This window comes from Trifolium pratense, linkage group LG3 (genome assembly GCF_020283565.1).
Source record: "Trifolium pratense cultivar HEN17-A07 linkage group LG3, ARS_RC_1.1, whole genome shotgun sequence".
Lineage (NCBI taxonomy): Eukaryota > Viridiplantae > Streptophyta > Magnoliopsida > Fabales > Fabaceae > Trifolium > Trifolium pratense.
In genome coordinates this window covers 46,284,264-46,303,787 of record NC_060061.1, presented here as the reverse complement: position 1 = coordinate 46,303,787, position 19,524 = coordinate 46,284,264, and the positions used below count along the sequence as shown (strand labels likewise).

At 29.5% G+C, this 19,524-nt stretch overlaps 2 long non-coding RNA genes across 2 annotated transcripts; both read left to right on the top strand.

Moving 5' to 3' along the window:
- Window positions 1-15,972: 15,972 nt before the first annotated feature.
- Window positions 15,973-16,997, top strand: LOC123917143. Its single transcript, XR_006812383.1, has 3 exons — window positions 15,973-16,108; window positions 16,747-16,830; window positions 16,986-16,997. It is a non-coding gene; the product is annotated as an uncharacterized LOC123917143 (long non-coding RNA).
- A 38-nt stretch (window positions 16,998-17,035) lies between these two features.
- LOC123917141 lies at window positions 17,036-18,096 on the top strand. The gene is made up of 2 exons (XR_006812382.1): window positions 17,036-17,118; window positions 17,860-18,096. It is a non-coding gene; the product is annotated as an uncharacterized LOC123917141 (long non-coding RNA).
- The last annotated feature ends 1,428 nt before the right edge of the window (window positions 18,097-19,524 follow it).

Sequence of the window (19,524 nt, the reverse complement as noted above, 5' to 3'; positions counted from 1 at the left end):
GTCATTTGGCATCGGTTTTAAAGGACGAAAAATACTTCCTCTCTACATTCTGATCTGTTCTCCATTGTCAGAAACAGATTGCTCTTCGAGAATTATCCCCGCAAAGATTTCGTGAACCCAGACAAGAATAAGGTCGAAATACTTTGTTCGGAAAGTGAACGAACACGATTCTTCGAAGATATCCAGGATTATCATACCATAGATCTAACAATTAGTTTATGTGTCACTCTTTCGATTGATAATTATGGTGGAATTTTTTTTTTTGTTTTATTTTTTCTTGATACTAAACATAGGCTTCGTTTATCCCATATACACACGTCAAAGGTTTATGTCCATCTTTGTTTTCTTTCTTTTTTTGACGAAGTAGTCAAACAAAATTGTCTTTTTCTTTTGTCAGAGAAGTAGTCAAAATTGTTAAAGCGTGTTATACTGGAAATTATTAGCACACTAGTATGTGGTTTGTCACTATATATAATGACACATAAGCTGGTGTACACAAATTAAATTATTTGTTGATCACAAACAATGTCTTGCTTATTATCCATGCTAGTTTTATTTCTGGCAGTTATCACTCTTTCAATTTCAGAGAATAATATTAATCCCAATCATGAAATACATGAGCCTCCATTACCCAGTGGATTTTTCAAATACAAGCAACCACAAGAAATAGATCCACATTTACCGGTTGGTCCACCCAAACTTGGAAAGTTTATAACTCCTCGGAAACCTGTTCCTTCCATGTACATCCCAGGAGAAGAGCGGTTCCCACATATTCGCGGCAGGAGAAGAGCGGATCGACCATCTCCTTAAGACTATATTTGGATCAGTGGAATCAATGTCATGAAATGAAATGGAATGAAGAGGTATGTAATAAAATTTCATCGCTTTCTCAAGTTTTCAAGATTTCTTTGTTGCAGGATTCCATCATGGTTTCAAAATGTGGTCGGTATATGCAATAACGGATGCAATATTGTTAATGTGGTTGTCTGATCAGTAGCGACGTCGTACTACAATTATCGTGTGATCTTAAATTATATATGTGTACGACTGCATTGTAATGACATCAATAACTATATCAGTTGATTACAATCATGTTCGGCCGTTTAAATTTTCTCAAGAAAATATATTAAAATTATGCAACACAAATTTCAATCTACTTAAAGATCTTTTGAAAAATATTACCTTTAATAATCTCTCAACTTCCTATTTCAAGTATGTCTAAGTAACTATATATGGACTCTCAATTTAATTTATTTTTTTCCAATTATATATTTTATTTGTAAAGAGTGCTAAAAACACTTTGTTTTCAACAATCTCTCAAATCGGTTGAAATTAATATGAATCTCTAGTTCTAAAAGTAAATCCTACATAAAATAAAAAGGCTTGAGATAAGATGGGAACACACACCAAAAGTGTTTCCAAAAAAAATATATAAGATAAGATAAGACGAAAGTGACTTGCACATGCTAGAAGAAAAAAAATTTGGATAATTTCAATGTAAAACATTTGTTCCATCTATTTATCAAATCCCAAGGAACAACAGAGGCTTGTTTGGCAATTTGAGAGTGACTTTCAATCCATGATCATGAGCTTGTTCAATTCCGCATGCAAGACAGTATTGTAATCTAACTTACAAGAAAAACTACCTTACATTACAAGCATCAAGATTGTTGGAACTGTTGGAAAAATTAGATTCTCCTATAAAGAAATATTATCACAAATACATAATACAGAATATACAACAAAATTGAGAATAAAAAGAACTTATCGATTTGACTAAGGCGTGCAAATGTACTGGAGTTAAGAGTATTTCGTCACCACAAGTTACCCGATGCAGTTGGTCTCATAACTAATACCCTCCAGGATACAACAATCACTTCTTTCTAGCTAATACCCTCCAGGATACAATAATCACTTATTATTATACATATTTTTCTCATTTAATAAAATATAATTTATAACTTAATTTAAAAAATATGTCAAGAAAACCATAATAAAAAATAGTTATATATTATTAATATTTATAAAAGTTTTGGGGTAAATTTAGGTTCTACTCCCAATATTGCCATATTTTTTTCCACTTAGTTATAGTCATTTCAAATTAAATTAAAACCGGCAAAAATTTTCGTAAACCTAAGAATTGAAACCATTTACAATGATAATTATTTTTTATGTTATTTACATTTTATTCAGAAATCTCCTGCAAGAGAAAAGACAAATTGCATTGACCAATTAAGCTCTTTACATATTCTAAAGGGTCTTTATCATTATTAATCAATCGAGTTTAATTGTTGTGCACTGTCAGTGTAAAGATTCTTTACACATCAATTCAATGATGCGTTGCTACATCATTCAATGAATGTGACACATCATGTGTTTTTAAATACCATACATGATGTGTCGGTATATTATTGGATGTATGTGTAAAATAACATTACATTGACGGTGCATATAAATTAAATTCTAATAAATATGTCATATTGAAAGAATTTAATTTACATGCATCGTCAGTGTAAAGTTATTTTACACATGTATCAAATAATATACTGACACATCATGTATGGTATTTAAAAACACATGATGTGTCACATTCATTAAATGATGTGGCAACGTATCTTTGGATGTATGTGTAAAGAATTTTTACACCGACAATGCATAACAATTAAACTCATATAAAAAATGATGAAAATAAAATTTTAAAATTCATCCTCAATTTCTTTTATATATTTCATTGTTTGTTTCCCCTTTATTACCGCACCAACTGGAGCGCCTCTGCATAAAACTATAATGACTAAAAATTTGGGCTCATCAACTAAAAATTCTCTTGCAGAAAAAACGGTAGTAATTCATTCTAATAACTTAATTTTTAGTCTCCTTAGCTTTCTTAGAATTTTGTATGTTTTTTTTTTCTTCTTGAAATAATTTTTTGATTGTATCACAATTACTAATGAAATCATGAATGAAGGGTTGTTGAATATCTAATATTTGTTGACACAAATACAATACCCATCATGGATACTTTTGGCGGATACTTAGAGGCTCTCTACGCTCTATCAAAGCCAATTACCATTATCTAAAAAGAACTGTGCATGTCAAGTCTCACTTTAGGATTAAAAAATTAGATGATCATATTTAGAATGATGGGAAAATAAATTCAAACCAAAACAAAAATTACAAGTATAAATGGATAACGCCTAGAAAGAAAGAAAAAAAATTAGATTAATTGCAAGTATTCTTTTAACTCATTTGAAATGAAAAAAAGGAGATATACGGAACCTATATGTTTATAGTGCAACTCACGTGAGACATTGGAAATATCGGTGAAGTATATCTCCATCTGAATTTCCTACTAAAAGTCAAATGAATGATCTATCAAAGTCATTGATTTTATTTTCTTGTCGCGTCTCCGATAATCCAATATAAGTCGGACAACCTTAGTTAAATACATGTGCAAGCCATTATTACTTGCACATGATAATGGACTGCACATGTATTCAACTAAGGTTGTCCGACTTAGATTGGGTTATCGGAGACGCGACAAGAAAATAGAATCAATGACTATGATAGATCATTCATTGACATTTAAGAGGATGCTCAGATGGAGAGATACTTTCACCGATAATTCCAATATCTCACGTGAGTTGCACTATAAACATTATAGGTTTTGCATATTCTCCTTTTATCATTTCAAATGACTTAAAAAATGCTTGCGATAATCTAATTTTTCTTTTTTTCTATGCATTATTCATTTATACATGTAATTCTTGTTTTGGGTTGAATTTATTTTCCCATCATTCTAAATATCATCATCTAGTTTTTTAATCCTAAAGTGAGATCAGTTGGATGCACTGTTTTTTAATTCTTTTTATGTGTGTTTCAATGATTTGTTTTAAAAATCTTTGTATACGAACAATACTGGCATGAAAAATTTATTCACCAACAAGAATTGCAGACAAAACTCAGCACTTTTTGGATGAATCAAAACAAATAAATTGAGGAGATCGATTGATTTCAAAACTAATCGCATTTGTTTACTAAGGATTAAGAAGATAATGAAAGCAGAGGAGGGAGTGAATAATATAGCAGCTAAAACACCTCCCATCATGAACATAATAGGTGCTTCAGCTGTTATTTTATATTCACTCCCCGGTTTGCTTTCATGATCTTCTTAATCCTTAGTAAAGGAATGTGATTATAGTATTGAAATCAACGATCTCTTCAATTTCTTTATTTTATTCGCCCAAAAGGTATCGAGTTTAATTCTTGTTAGTAAATAAAGTTTTGATTCAAGTATTGTTCGTACCAAGATTTAAAACAAAAAGAAAATGCATTGAAGCATACACATACCTAATATGCATTTTAATCTATCTTGTTTGTAGCAATAATATTAATTGTGTTCACATGATAATCTAAATTATATTCAGTTTATAAAATTTAAATTCTTTTTTGATCACTAAATTGCTTCTATAGTTTTTTTTACCACCAGTATCCGGTCTACTAGACCACCTATTCTAGTTCGGATATCAGTTATGTCATCAAGTGGTTCTAGTACGTCCCCTCCCGATTGCAATTTTCCAGTTATGAAGTTAAGAGAACTACTTGGTTCTTTATATGTACAGAAAAGCCCTTATAAATTGACAAGCCATTTTTTCTTTTTACAATTTTTTGCAATTTTTGGGAAAACCTTTTCTTCTTTGTTGATCAATATTTTCTTTAAGAATTATTTTTCTAAATTAAATATCTATATATAATATTCATCAATCGCTACGATTAGGCAATTATTAATTGTATTAAAAGTAGTAGATCTAGACCCAAAAAAAAAGTAGTAGATCTTAATTTTATTTCTTTTGTAGCACTAACAACGATAAGAATAACAAGGAAGATTGAAAAGATTAAACCACAAAATATCAAGATTGAAGACAACAATAAAATAAAAATATCAATAAAGACTCACCTAAAGAATAACAACAAACATGCAATCAATTGTTGTCCTCCATTAATGACACGATTGGTTCTTCAATCCACAATCCTTCCAAAAAGGGCATATGAAACAGAGAGAACTCAAAGGAAAACGAGTAATATTAATAGAAAAACAAAGGTGTTAAAAAATATATAGGAAATGCATATGATAGATGTATACCTTAAAAAAGATCAAGATTATGCCTTTGAAGAATGAGGATTCGCTTTTCTTCTACACCTTGGATGTGTACGTACATTTTAAAGAGATTGCAATTACTATCAATGAGTTGATGTGGGAACTTAAAACCACACAATCAGACATTAGAGAGCAAATTAAAAATTGGATATAAATCTAAGGATGTGTTTGGTTGAGAGAAAGAAAATGGAAAGAGAAAAAAACATGGATTCAAATGGATCTAAAGAGTTGCTTATGGGAAGATGCATTGGAATAAAAAAAATTGTAACAGGAAGGATTATTGGAGAGAGAGAGAGATATGAAGTGTTGTGTTGTAGAAGGTGATAGTGAGGAAGATATATAAAGAGGGGGATACGTTGAAATTGGAAAGGCATGCCTCACATGTTTTGGAAAGACGTACAAATTTTTAGAAAAAAATGGAAAATAGGGCCCACGTGATTTAACTACTATATAAGAAAAAAAATTGTGTTTTATATTCATTAAAAAATTAATGTATTTAGACTATATTATGATCCACATACATCAATTCTTTAATGAATCTAAAAAGCAAATTTTTTTGTTATATATAGGACTAGATGGAGTATTATTTGGGACACAATTAGAAAAGAATGGAAAAAAGATTTTGTTTTATGTTTCCCAATTCAATATTTCATTTTAACGTATATAAAAAAAAGTTGTGTTTTAGATTCATTAAAAAATTGATGTATTTAGACTATATATAGTCTAAATACATCAATTTTTTAATGAATCTAAAAAGGATGTTTTTCTAATATATATATATATATATATATATAGGACTGGAGGGAGTATTATTTTAGACACAACTAGGGTTTTTAATGGGCGGTGGGATTAGGGTATCTAATGACCTAACAAAACCTGGAAATAAGAGGGGGATGTGAACGCGTTGAAATTGAGAATACATGACTTCACAGATTTTGGAAAGGCGTGCATGTTTTTAGAGAAAAATGGTAAAGACTTTATGTTTGTTGTTTCCCAATGTAACCTTTTAATTTAATGTGTAACGAGAGGAAGATAAAGAGAGGACTTTTTTTTTTGGAAAAGAAGAGAAGACGTTAACGCGTTGGAATTGAGAAGACATGACCTCACAGATTTTGTAAAGGCGTGCACGTTTTTAGAGAAAAATGGTAAAGACTTTATGGTTGTTGTTTTCCAATGCAACCTTTTATTTTATGTTTTTGGTTTTTCACCACCAGTTAAATCTGGTTCGGGGATCAGTTATGACATCAAGTGATTACACTCCCCTCCCAATCGCAATTGCAAGGAATTCAACCGCAGTCCTCCCTACCAAGTTCAGCGTCAATCATCACTGAAACAACTAATGATTGATATCCAATCTTTTATTTTAATGTGTAACAAGAGGTTAAAAGGAGCCCACATGCTTTTACTATTATTTTGAGTGAAATTAGGGTTTTTAATGGGCGGCGGGATTAGGGTTTCTAATCAACTAATTAACAAAACTTGGAAATAAGATATCATTATCATTATATTTATTTTATACATATTCGTATTATTTATTAATTTATTATTTACAAATTAATATAAAAATATGTGAAAAATTGTAATAACGAAATAAAAAGTATATTGTAAATATTTTCTTAAAATGATAGAAATATTCCTAAAATGATATATAGTAGGGACGGAGTACAAGAAAAACTACCCCAAAACGAAAGAAAATAGAACAAGAGTATAAACCACTCCCAAAAGAAAAACATCACATAACCTGATCCCCAAGGAAAATAGAATCGCCAACCAGAACGATGACAAAGGGCTTGGGCTCAGGGACGGATTCAAAGGGGGGCAGGCAGTGGCCAAGACCCCCCCTCCCCCTCATATATATATATATATTATCAAGTCTCAACTCAACTATCTATTTACAACACTTTAGTTTAGTATTATACATACATAAAATAATATTATAATATGATAAAAATACAAGCATAAAAAAATAGTATATATATGGGGAGAGAAAATTGTGATTTCTTCTTTAAATATATGAGATGTTGTCAATACAGTGTATTGAAATAATAAAAATATTTTCAAATCTGTTTATTATTAGTAATGTTTTGGATAAATTGACTAATACAAAGCATATTTGAGGACCAAACTAACAAACAAAGATAAATTTGAGGGTTTGAGAATCAAAATAACTAAAAAAAATATGTTTAAAAGTCAAAATAATTGTTCTTATTTTCGACCCCCCGTAGAGTAAGTTTCTGGATCCGTCCCTGCTTGGTCTCTCCAAGGTAACTTTTCCATTTTTATACTTTTGTATGTAGTCTTTTCTTTCTTCTCGATTTTTTTTTTATTGGACCAAAATTACTAAGAATTTGGACTCACACTCAGATCTTTCGTGAAATCAAGAATGAAGTGGATCTGGATTTTTTATTTTTTTTAGTTTATTTGTTGTTGTTGTAGCCTTAGAAACAGTGACATTATTCATAACTATTAGGTATGTCAAATTTTATCCATCGTATAATTTTAATTGATATTGCATGTATATATAAAGACTTGGATCAATATCTATTATGTACCTTTTTTTACATAATCTATTATGTACCCTTATTTTGTGGTTTTTATTAGAATTTGAAAGGCCTATACTCAACCACAAAAGCTAGCTTAAGAGTTGAGGTTTGCACTACATTTGTAAATGTTATCTTTGCCATATCTCTAGCCAATGTGGGACTTCTAGCATACCCCCTCACGTCCAGAACTGAACAAGCTGGAACGTGGGATCAACAACAACGGGTGGCCCAAATATGGGAGGTCTCCACAACAAACAACAAATAGATCTATGATAGACTCTGATACCATATTAGAATTTGAAAGGCCTATACTCAACCACAAAAGCTAGCTTAAGAGTTGAGGTTTGCACTACATTTATAAATGTTATCTTTGCCATATCTTTAGCCAATGTGGGACTTCTAACAGTTTTAATCTCACTCAATCTAACTTATAATTGTCAGGTTTGGATTAAATCAACATGTTTTAATGATTTAAAAAAACTTGCGTAAAAAAAACACTAAAATCTGGAATTTGATACAAGAGGAATATGATATATATAGATCAATATTTATTATGTTAGATCTACATTCATCTTTCTACAATAGAGTTAAGTAATTAAGAAAAACTTGAATCATCTCTCAACACAACAAAAAAGGAGAAAGAGTGTAACTCATTATATGGAGCGAGAGCTACTCAGCAATATATAGTGAATTGGTATAACTACAATTCTCTATGCTTCTATGTTCCTTCTTTTTTTACTTTGATTATGTTTTTTGTGATTTAACTACAATTCTCTATGCTTGTGTATAAAAGAAGATAAATAATTTTAAGAAGAATTTAATTTTAATTTAGTAAACAAAAAGAATTTAAAACTTGTGAGAAACAGTGAACACTATTCAAACTCCATTTTCTTGTATTTCGTCATGAATCTTTAAAAATTACCAACATAATCATATATAACATCAGTAAAAAGTATTTAATGTGTATAAATAATTTAGGGTTAAATATATTTTTAATTCATACAAAAGTATGAACTTTTAACTTTAAGTCCCTCAAGAAAATTTATACACTTTAATCCCTATTTGCATTTTATAGGGACTAAAAATCTTCTTTTTTTTTTGCAAGAAATCCAAAATAGAGATTACTCTTACAAACTGTAATATTATAGAGGTCTAAAATACTATTAAAATTTGTTAGAGACTAAACTTAAAAGGAAGTGATTTTGTAGAAACTAAAACATATTGAACTCAATAGCTTATTCTGTTGAGGTTTTACAATGAACAATTATTATATTTATTGTTATACATATTTTTCTCAATTAATAATATATAATTTATAACTTAATATAAAAAATATGTCAAGAAAACCATAATAAAAAACAGTTATATATTATTCATATTTATAAAAAATTTGGGGTAAATTTAGGTTCTACTCCTAATATTGTCATTTTTTTTTCCGCTTAGTTATAGTCATTTCAAATTAAATTAAAACCGGCAAAAAATTTCGTAAACCTAAGAATTGAAACAATTTACAATGATAATTATTTTTTATGTTATTTACATTTTAAATAGATGATGATTTTTTTAAAAAAAAAAATCATCTTTTATTAATAGTACTCCATTTTTAATATTGAAGAATGGACTCCAAAAAGTTAGGGTCGGCTTTGTCGATAAGCATTTTATTATATATATTGCTAGGCTTAATTGTATTTTTAGCCCCCCAAATTTTATAATTGTGAAATTTTGGCCCTCCAAATTTAAAATGAGGAATTTTGGTCCGTCAAGTTTATCCTCCCATAACATTTACTAGTCTCATATGCATATTTTGACCAAAAATATATCACCACTCAACCCATCCTTCTTCCTCCTCTCCTCTCCACATCACCATGAAACGTTTAAAAAATGACAGAAAAAAAATTCCTTTTTTTTTGGGTCAAACATATTATTCTAAATATATTTTTCTTTTTTGATCAAACATATTCTTCTTCCTCCTTTGGTCAAACATATTTTTCTTTTTTTTTGGTCAAACATATTATTCTAAAAATGATAGAAAAATTCTTAATATATATAGTAAATATTTTAATTATGTTTTTTGAAGAAATATTTTAAGGGTCATGTTAACATGTGCATCAAGAGCACATGTTAATGTATCTAAAAATAGAAATATGCATTTAATAACATAAAAAAATTTAATGTTTAAAAAGTATAATGCACAAGTTACAAGAGAATATTACTACATTTGTATTCTTAACATGTGCCCTGGATGCACATGTTAACATTTTCCATATTTTAATTACGTTGAGTATGGTATTTGCATTGACCAAATAACTTTTTGCATATTTTAAAGGGTCTTTATCTTTTTTAATCAATATTGCCATATTGGAAACGATAAAAATAAATTTTCAAATAATATATGCATCCTCCACTTCTTTATATATTTCATTGTCTGTTTCCCTACACCAACCGGAACGTGCCTCAGCATAAAATCATAATGACTAAGAACTTTGGCTCATCTACTCAGAAATCTCCTGCAAGAGAAAAGGTAACACATTTTGATAACTTTTAGTCTAGTCAACTTTCTTGCAATTTTGTATGCTATCTTTTTTTCTTCTTGAAATTATTTTTTGATCGGACAACAATTACTAAGAATTTCGAGTCACACACTCAAATCTTTTCTGAAATCATGAATGAAGGGTTGTGGATCTATATTTTGTTTATAGTTTTCTTTTTTTTTTATAGCCTTAAAAATAGTGGCATCATTCTTATTAGGCATGTCAAATTTTGTCCATGTTATTTTTATCCTTTTTCAATTTTCTGAAGATCTCAAGTGCAAAGATGATTAAAAGTTCTATTTTGAATAGATCTTGCATGTATAAAGACTTGGATCAATATCTATGTACCCTTCTTTTGTGATTTTAATCTCACTCGATCCAACTTATTATTGTTAGCTATAAAGACTTGGATCAATATCTATGTACCCTTATTTTGTGATTTTAATCTCACTTGATTTTAATGAATACAAATTTTAAAAAATATATATAATCTGGAATCTGATAGAAGAGGAATATGATATATCAATTTTTATACTATGTTAGATCTTCATTCATCTTCATGTAAATTTTAGGTTAAAGTTGTTCAACCAAAAGAGGAAGAAAGATCGATCTTGAATTTCAAATATTTGGTTGACATAACAATACCATCATGGATATATACTTTTGGTGGGATTCTTAGAGGCTCTTTATGCTCTATCAAACCAATTACCATTATCCAACAACAAATTGTGCATGTCAAGTCTCACTTTAGGAAGAAAAAACTAGATGATGATATTTAGAATGATGGGAAAATAAATTCAACCTAAAACAAAAATTACAAGTATAAATGGATGTCTTCAAAAAAAAGTATAAATGGATAATGCTTAGAAAGAAAGAAAAAAATTAGATTAATCGTAAGCATTTTTTAAGTCATTTGATATGATGAAAGGAAAATATATATACAAAACCTATATGTTTATAGTGTAGCTCACCTGAGACATTGGAAATATCGGTGAAGTATATCTCCATCTAAATTTCCTATCTAAAAATCAATGAATGATCGACCACAGTCATTTATTCTATTTCCTTGTCGCGTCTCTGATTACCCAATCTAAATCGGACAACCTTAGTTGAATACATGTGCAAGCCATTATCATGTGTAAGTCAATGAATCATTTACAAAACTTGGACATGATAATGTCTTGCACACGTATTCAACTAAGGTTGTCCGATTTAGATTGGGTTATCGGAGAGGCGATAAGGAAATAGAATCAATGACTATTGTTGATGATTCATTGACATTTAGTAGAAAATTTAGATAGAGATTTACTTCACCGATAATTCCAATATCTCGGGTGAGTTGCACTATAAATATATAGGTTTTGCATATTCTGCTTTTATCATTTCAAATGACTTTAAAAAAAATGCTTGCAGTTAATCTAATTTTTTCTTTTTTCTAGGCGTTATCTGTTTATACATGTAACTCTTGTTTTGAGTTGAATTTATTTTCCCATCATTTCTAAATATCATCATCTAGTTTTTTAATTCTAAAGTGAGACTTGACATGCACTGTTTTTAAATTATTGTTTTGTTTACTTCAGTGTATTTTGTTTTAAATCTTTGTACGATCAATACTTGTATCAAAACTTTATTCACCAACAAGAATTGCAGACAAAACTCGATAATTTTTGGGCGAATCAAAACGAAGAAATTGAGGATATTGTTGGTTTCAAAACTCATCGCATTCCTTTATTAAGGATAAAGAAGATAATGAAAGCATACGAGGGAGTGAATAAGATAGCAGTTGAAGCACCTATGAACATAATATAGGTGCTTCAGCTGCTATCTTATTCACTTCCTCATGTTCTTTCATGATCTTCTTAATCCTTAGTAAAGGAATGCGATTAGTTTTGAAATCAACGGTCTCATCAATTTCTTTATTTTGATTTACCCAAAAAGTACCGAGTTTGGTCCGCAATTCTTGTTGGTTAATAAAATTTTGATTCCAGTATTATTCATACCAAGATTTAAAACAAAAACAAAATACCCTAAAGCACACACATACCTAATATTCATTTTAATCTATCTTGTTCGTACCAATGATGTTTTTTAATATTATTAATCGTGTCCACGTGATAATGTAAGTTATATTAAACTATATAAAACCTCATTGCACGACAATTGCCATTTATTCTTTTTACATTTTTTGCAGGGTTTGGGAAAACCTTTTCTTCTTTGTTGATCAATTTTTTCTTTAAGAATTATTTTTCTAAATTAAAATTATATAATATTCATCAATCGCTACGATTAGGATTTATTAATTGTATTAAAAGTAGTAGATCTTGATTTGATTTATATTTGTAGCACTAACAATAATAAGATAAAAATATCAATAATTTTCAACAAAGAGAAAACTCGCTTTAATTTATAATAAGGAAAACTCTGAAAAGATTAAACCGCAAAATATCAAGATTAAAGGCAACAATAAGATAAAAATATCAATGAAGACTCACCTAAAAAATAACAACAAACATGAAATGCTTTTTCAAAAAAAACAACAAACATGAAATCAACGGTTGTCCTCCATTAAAGACATGATTGGCTCTACAATCAACAACCCTTCCAAAAAAGGGTACATGAAACTATGATAAATCAAAGAAAAACTAAGGTGCTTATAAAAAAAACTGATAAAAAAATAGAGGAAAAGCATAGGGAAGATGTAAACCTTAAAAAACATCAGTGCTCTGCCTCTGAAGAATGATTAGTCGCTTCTCCTGTGTACCTTGGATGCGTAGATTTTGAATATATTGCAATAATTATTATCGATGAGTTGATGGGAGAAATGAAGAAATCATGAAGAGTTTCTTATGAGAAGATGCATTAGAACATAAAAAAGTTGAAAGAAGAAGGGATGTTGGAGAGAGAGAGAGAGAGAGAGATCATACGGAATGTTGTAGAAGGCAATAGTGGCGAAGATAAAGAGAGGCACACGTTGGAATTGGAGAAGAATACTTCACAGGTTTTGGAAAGACTTGCACGTTTTTATAGAAGAAATAATGGTAATGAAATGTGAAAATATGAAGAGTTGATTATGAGAAAATGCATTGGAATAGGAAAAATGTTGAAAAAATAAGGGTTCTTGGAGAGCGGAGGGGAGAGAGAGAGATCACGTGAAGTGTTGTAGAAGGCAATAGTCTGAAAGATAAAGAGAGGTACGCATTGAAATTGAGAAGATATGACCTCACATATTTTGGAAAGACGTGCAAGTTTCTAAATAAGAATGGTAAAGAGTTTTTGTTTGTGGTTTCCCAATGCAAACTTTTTTTTAATGTGTAATGTGATATCTAATGACCTAACAAAACTTGAAAATAAGAGATAATTTTCATTGTATTTATTTTTATATAGATATTTATATTATTTATTAATTTATTATTTATAAATTAATATAAAAATATGTGGAAAAAATCATGATGACAAAATAAGACCCAATTGAAGATGCATTGGAACGGTAAAAAGTTGAAAGAGGAAGGGTTCTAGAGAGAGAGAGAGAGAGAGAGAGATCATATGAAGTGTTGTAGAAGGCAATAGTGAGGAAGATAAAGAGAGAAATGCGTTGAAATTAAGAAGACATGACCTCACAGATTTTGGAAAGATGTGTATGTTTCTAGATAAGAATGGTAAAAAATTATTGTTTGTTGTTTCCCAATGCTACTTTAAATGTTAACGTGTAATGAAAGTTTAAAAGGGTCCCACATGATTTAACTATCTTTTTTGGACCAAATTATGATTTTTAATGGGCAGTGGAATTAGGGTATCTAATGACCTAACAAAACTTGAAAATAAGATATAATTTTCAATATATTTATTTTTATACATTTTTGTATCATTTATTATAATATATTTATGTGAAAAAAAATCACAATAACAAAATAAGGCCCAATTTGAAATATGAAGAGTTGCATATGAGAAGATGCATTGGAACATGAAAAAAGTTGAAAGAAAAAGGGTTATTCGGGAGAGAGATAGAGAGAGAGAGAGAGGGGAGAGAAAGAGATCACATGAATGTGTTGTAAAATGCGATAGTGAGGAAGATAAAGAGGAACACATTGGAATTGAAATTAAGAAGACATGACCTAATAAGTTTTGAAAAGACGTGCACGTCTTTAGAGAAGAATAGTAAATAGTTTTGTTTGTTGTTTCCCAATGGAGCAATTTATTTTAATGTGAATATGGGGTTAAAAGGGATCGGTTGCTTTAACTATTTTTTGGGCGGAACTAGAGTTTTTAATGGGTGGTGGGATTATGGTTTCTAATGACCTAACAAAATCTAAAAAATAAGAACCAATCATTGGTTAGTTCAATTGTGGTTGGCACTAGACTTATTAGGGAGAATCACGGTTCGATCCCTCGCAATTACGATAAGAAGGGGTCTGAAACCACTTGATGACAGAGTTGATCCCCAAACAATATTAGACGGTCTAGTGGGTCGGATACTGTGGAGGAAAAAAAAAAATATATATATATATATATATATATATATATATATATATATATAAGAGATAATTTTGATTATATTTATTTTTATACATATTTGTATTATTTATAATTAAATTAATATAAAAATATGTGAAAAAACCATAATAACAAAATAAAAAAGTATGTTGTAAATAATTTTTAAAAAATGTTAGGAAAATTCCTAAAATAGTCAATATATAATTATATAATATGTATTCCATCTGGTCCTTAATATGGGAAAAATTTCACCTTTTAGATACATTGAAACATTCATGTATCTTGACCATATCATAGTCTAGATACATCAATGTTTTAATGTATCTAAAAAGTTAAAGTTTTTTATATTAAGGACTAAAAGGAGTTTATAATAAATATTTTTATCGTTATATTTTAGTATAAGACAAATTGATTTGACCAAATAAACTTTTTACATATTCTAAAGGAGCATTCTCATTTTGAATTAATATGCCATTGGAAATTATAAAAATAAATTTTTAAATGACATATTCATCCTCAACATCTATATATTTCCAACATGCCATTGGAAATGCTGGAAAAGAATTAAATATAATCTATTCATCCTCAGTTTCCTTCATTATTTGTTATTGGAATAATCTATTTTGTTATTGTTAATGGATAACTATCATACCATGGAGATATATTACACTTTACTCCACCTTCAACATGACTAGCTTAGCTGGAATATCATCCAGATCACACTAATCCCCACTTTTAGTACGCCTAGCTCAGCTGGAACTTCCAGGTCACGCTGAGCCCCACCTTCAATATGCTAGCTCAGTTGGATCATCTAGGTCACATTGAGCTCCCTCTTTAACATGCCTACCTCGGATATCATTCAGGTCATGTTGGGCTCCTTAGCGAGTCTTTGGTACAACTATGCAAACTCGCCTTGTGGTCCTTTAAGAAGTGTTTCATGGCTTGCCACATGTCATGTACAACCATAATGACGTGAGCAATGCATGCTCCAGTTTCACGTGTGCTGCACAGATGAGTGACGTGAGCTACACGTGCTTCGTCTCCACGTGTTTCATACGGACGTGTTAGACGTGGGTCTCATAAGTTTTATTTATTGGGCTTGGACATCCAAAAAAAGTCCATTAGGTCAAGAAGGGATGAACTATAAAATGAGACACGTAGGAAATAAAATGATAGATTAATTATAGCTCAAAAACAGTGCATTATAATAGTTATTTTCTAGAGTGCTCTAGAACTTTTTAAGGCAGCTCACCTTGTGTATTAACTTTGTATTTGCATACGTTAATAATTATCCTTTTCTTTAACCATCAACTAGAGCGCCTTTGTAGAAGACAAAGATGACTAAGTGCTCTGGCTCATCTACTCATAAATCTTTTGCAGGAGAAAAGGTAACTCATTCTAATAACTTAATTTTTAGTCTCATCAACTTTAATTCTTATAATTTTGTATGCTTTCTTTTTTTATTGGATCATTCTTAGTACTATTTGTTAGCCCACTTTATCATATATTTATTGGTCTTGAAGACACTATTTAACATTTTCTTTAAATATACTTATCTTTATAATTTTGCAATTTTTTTATGCATGTATGTAGACCAATTAATTAAATAGATTATTAATTGTTGATTTACTTGTGAATTCTTAATCCAAATCATTCCACTGTTGGCTTGAATAGTATTTATTTATGGTCTCAGGAATTATTAAAACAAAAAATTATATGCACCAAACGCACACATGCATGTGCCTAATATGCATTTTAATCTATCATATTTTCTCTTGAATATTATACCGATTTTACCAATGAAAACTGCATTTTTCAATAATAATCGTGTCCCTTAAAATTTATCCATACGAACGAAAGAGAGCTGAAACCACTTGATGACAGACAGTCAAGTAGACCGGATACCGATGGAAGAAGAAAATTAATAATCTATTCTCACATGGATCATATATATTGGCACAATTAATTTCATGTTCTCATATAGATTATGTATCTTATATATATCTACATTTTCTTTATCTTATAGGGAAGAAAGAGAGGTCTTAGTCCTGAATACAAATTAAGATGGATCGAGCAACCTAAAACAAGGAGAAGTGGATGGGTGGATGTTGTAAGATCTTCATTTATTATCTTAATTCTTTCTTCTACTTTCTTTAAAATTACATGTCACACGTTGAAAATTTTCATGCATATTTCTCAAATTCAAAGTAATGTATAGTTTTTTTTTTTCTCAAAAAATAATGTCTACAAAATTATTGTTTGCAGTTATATATTCATAAATACTTATGTACCAAATCTTATTTGCCGATCTATTAGAGCTGTGCAAATGTATGAAACCTATGGACTTCCGAGAGGAAATTAAGTATCCAAGTGTATCACTACAATATAATAGACAAAGGTTAGTATGGAATTCTTCAATATGTTGCCTTGTTTTTCATGTTAAGTTTTATCATATGATTTACTATTGAGGAAAATAAATTATGAACTTAAATAATTATGGCTATTTTAAACAATCACTAAAATTTTGAAATTTATCTTTTTTGGGTAGAATCTTATGATAGTTAACATAGAGAATAAAATAATGAATAAAATAAAAGTTATTTTCGAGGTGATTTTCCTATGGGTTTTTGAGTTTCTCTATGTTCGACTAGAGTCCTAAAACGGTCAACCATACCTCAAACCCTTCAATTTGCTTTCTTCAAGGAGTTATTTTCTCTAAAAATTTAGCTACATGTGTCTTGAAGGAAAATCACCCCACACCCCATTTTCCATTGTTGCTAGCTTCCTTTAGCGAAGAGTACATTTTCTTTTTCAATAGCTCTGACTTGAGTTATAATTCAGAATCACCTCATGACCATGTTATATATAAATAAATTTCATTGTAAGTTCTTGTTAAAATTATTGGTAGAGTTAGAAATGAATTGAGTCGAACTCATCTCCGATCGATTCGATTACAATTGTCTCAATTCGAACTCGATCGGCTTGAGTTTGATTCAAAAAAATTAATCTCAAACTTGACTTATTTCATGTTCACCAACAATTCGGTTCATACCTGTACTTATACCTGTTCATTTTTGCGGATAATTATTCTTGTAATAAATCGATTTTAACGATTTTTAAAATTGATGTTGTTGTGCAGGTTCATCATTAAAATAAATGTTGATTCAACTTTATATCTTCAGAATTTTGTCTGTACTCCATCGATGTTTATCATGTTGGACTTAAATTTTATTTGGATTTAGATATTTCTTTCTAATTATCAAATGCTAGTACTTATGAATGTCAAATTATATTGTGCTTTGTATGACTCAATTTATCTTTTTATGTATGCTAAATATTTAGAATACTTTTAATGTCAATTTTAAATTCAATTGCACTATTGTTAATATGACAAATCTACAAATGTACATATTTTTCAAAGTAAGAAATATGTGCAATGTTCTGGAAAGATAATTTAATCGGTAGCTATTAAGAGATATTATTAATTAGAAGACCTGAAATTCGAACTTCAAATTCTCCAAATTTTACATTTACAAACTACCGTAAAGCTCAAGTAGTTTTAAGAGACTATCTTTCTTCATTTTGCTGAACACAAAAGGTAAAGTAGTCAAGAACACTTAGAATGTGTATATAGCAGTTGTAAAACACTTATCCAAGAGATAAGCAACCCAAGCATTCTCACTTCATTGTAAACATTCTCATCTCTCTTTATTAGTTTGTGTAAAGGTGGGGTTGAGTGAACTTCACTTCATTGAAAATGTCACCAAGGGTGAGGACTAAAGTAGCGCACATTAGATGAATCAGTATAATTTTTGTGTGAGATTCTCTTTATCCCTTATTATCTCTTTACTTACCCGTATTTATACACATCACAAACGTAATAATCACTTTCATTTATTTACTTGACTAACCCTTCATAACTTTATGAATTTCAACCATTCTGATCTTTCCAATATTCAGTCAACTTGAGAAATGATTTTAAGTTTAGATTTAACTTTTAAACAAATAAAAAGGAGTCACAATTTAAAGTCTCCTTCTTATGACGATTTCATCCACTTCAATAAGCATGTATCATGCTTAATCATGTGATATAGTTGTGGGGAATTCTTGAAGGCTTATCCTATGCTCAAAGGATGCGATTCAATAAAATTGAGCTTCATGTTGATTCTATTGTAGTGACTCAAGTGATTCATACCGGTTTGATGAATAGTATCATGGGAGAGACTTTTGTTCGAAAAAATTCAAAACTTGTTAGAGCTAGAGTGAGAGGTGGAGATTTGCATTCATATTGCGAAACAAATCAATATGCGAATGCTTTAGTTAGCTAGTATGAAATGTGATCTTGAATATGTTAGAATTTTATGAGTCATGTCCGACTCAACTTAATAGTATTATGATAGCTGATGTTTCGGGAGTAGCTATCCCTCATTAGATTTTTTTTTTTTGTAGTAGAGTTTTTTCATTTTTCGAGCTTAGGTCCTCTACGTTATAAAAATAAAATAAAATAATAATTAATAAACACCAAATAACATATTGCAAATTATTATATATCTTTTTTAAATGATATGTTTTAATATTCTTAACAAACGTGCTTTTTTTAATTAGTTTGATAATATAACTAGTTTGATAATATCTTGTACATATTTAACTCATAATTTTATCCATTTAATTAAAATCAAACAAATTGTCTAAATAAACATAACTCAGTTAATAGAAATATTTTAGGCGTCCCCGTGATGTGAGCTTAGCTCAGTTGATAAGGATGTCGGCATTTTATATGCATCTACTTATTGACATTTTATCT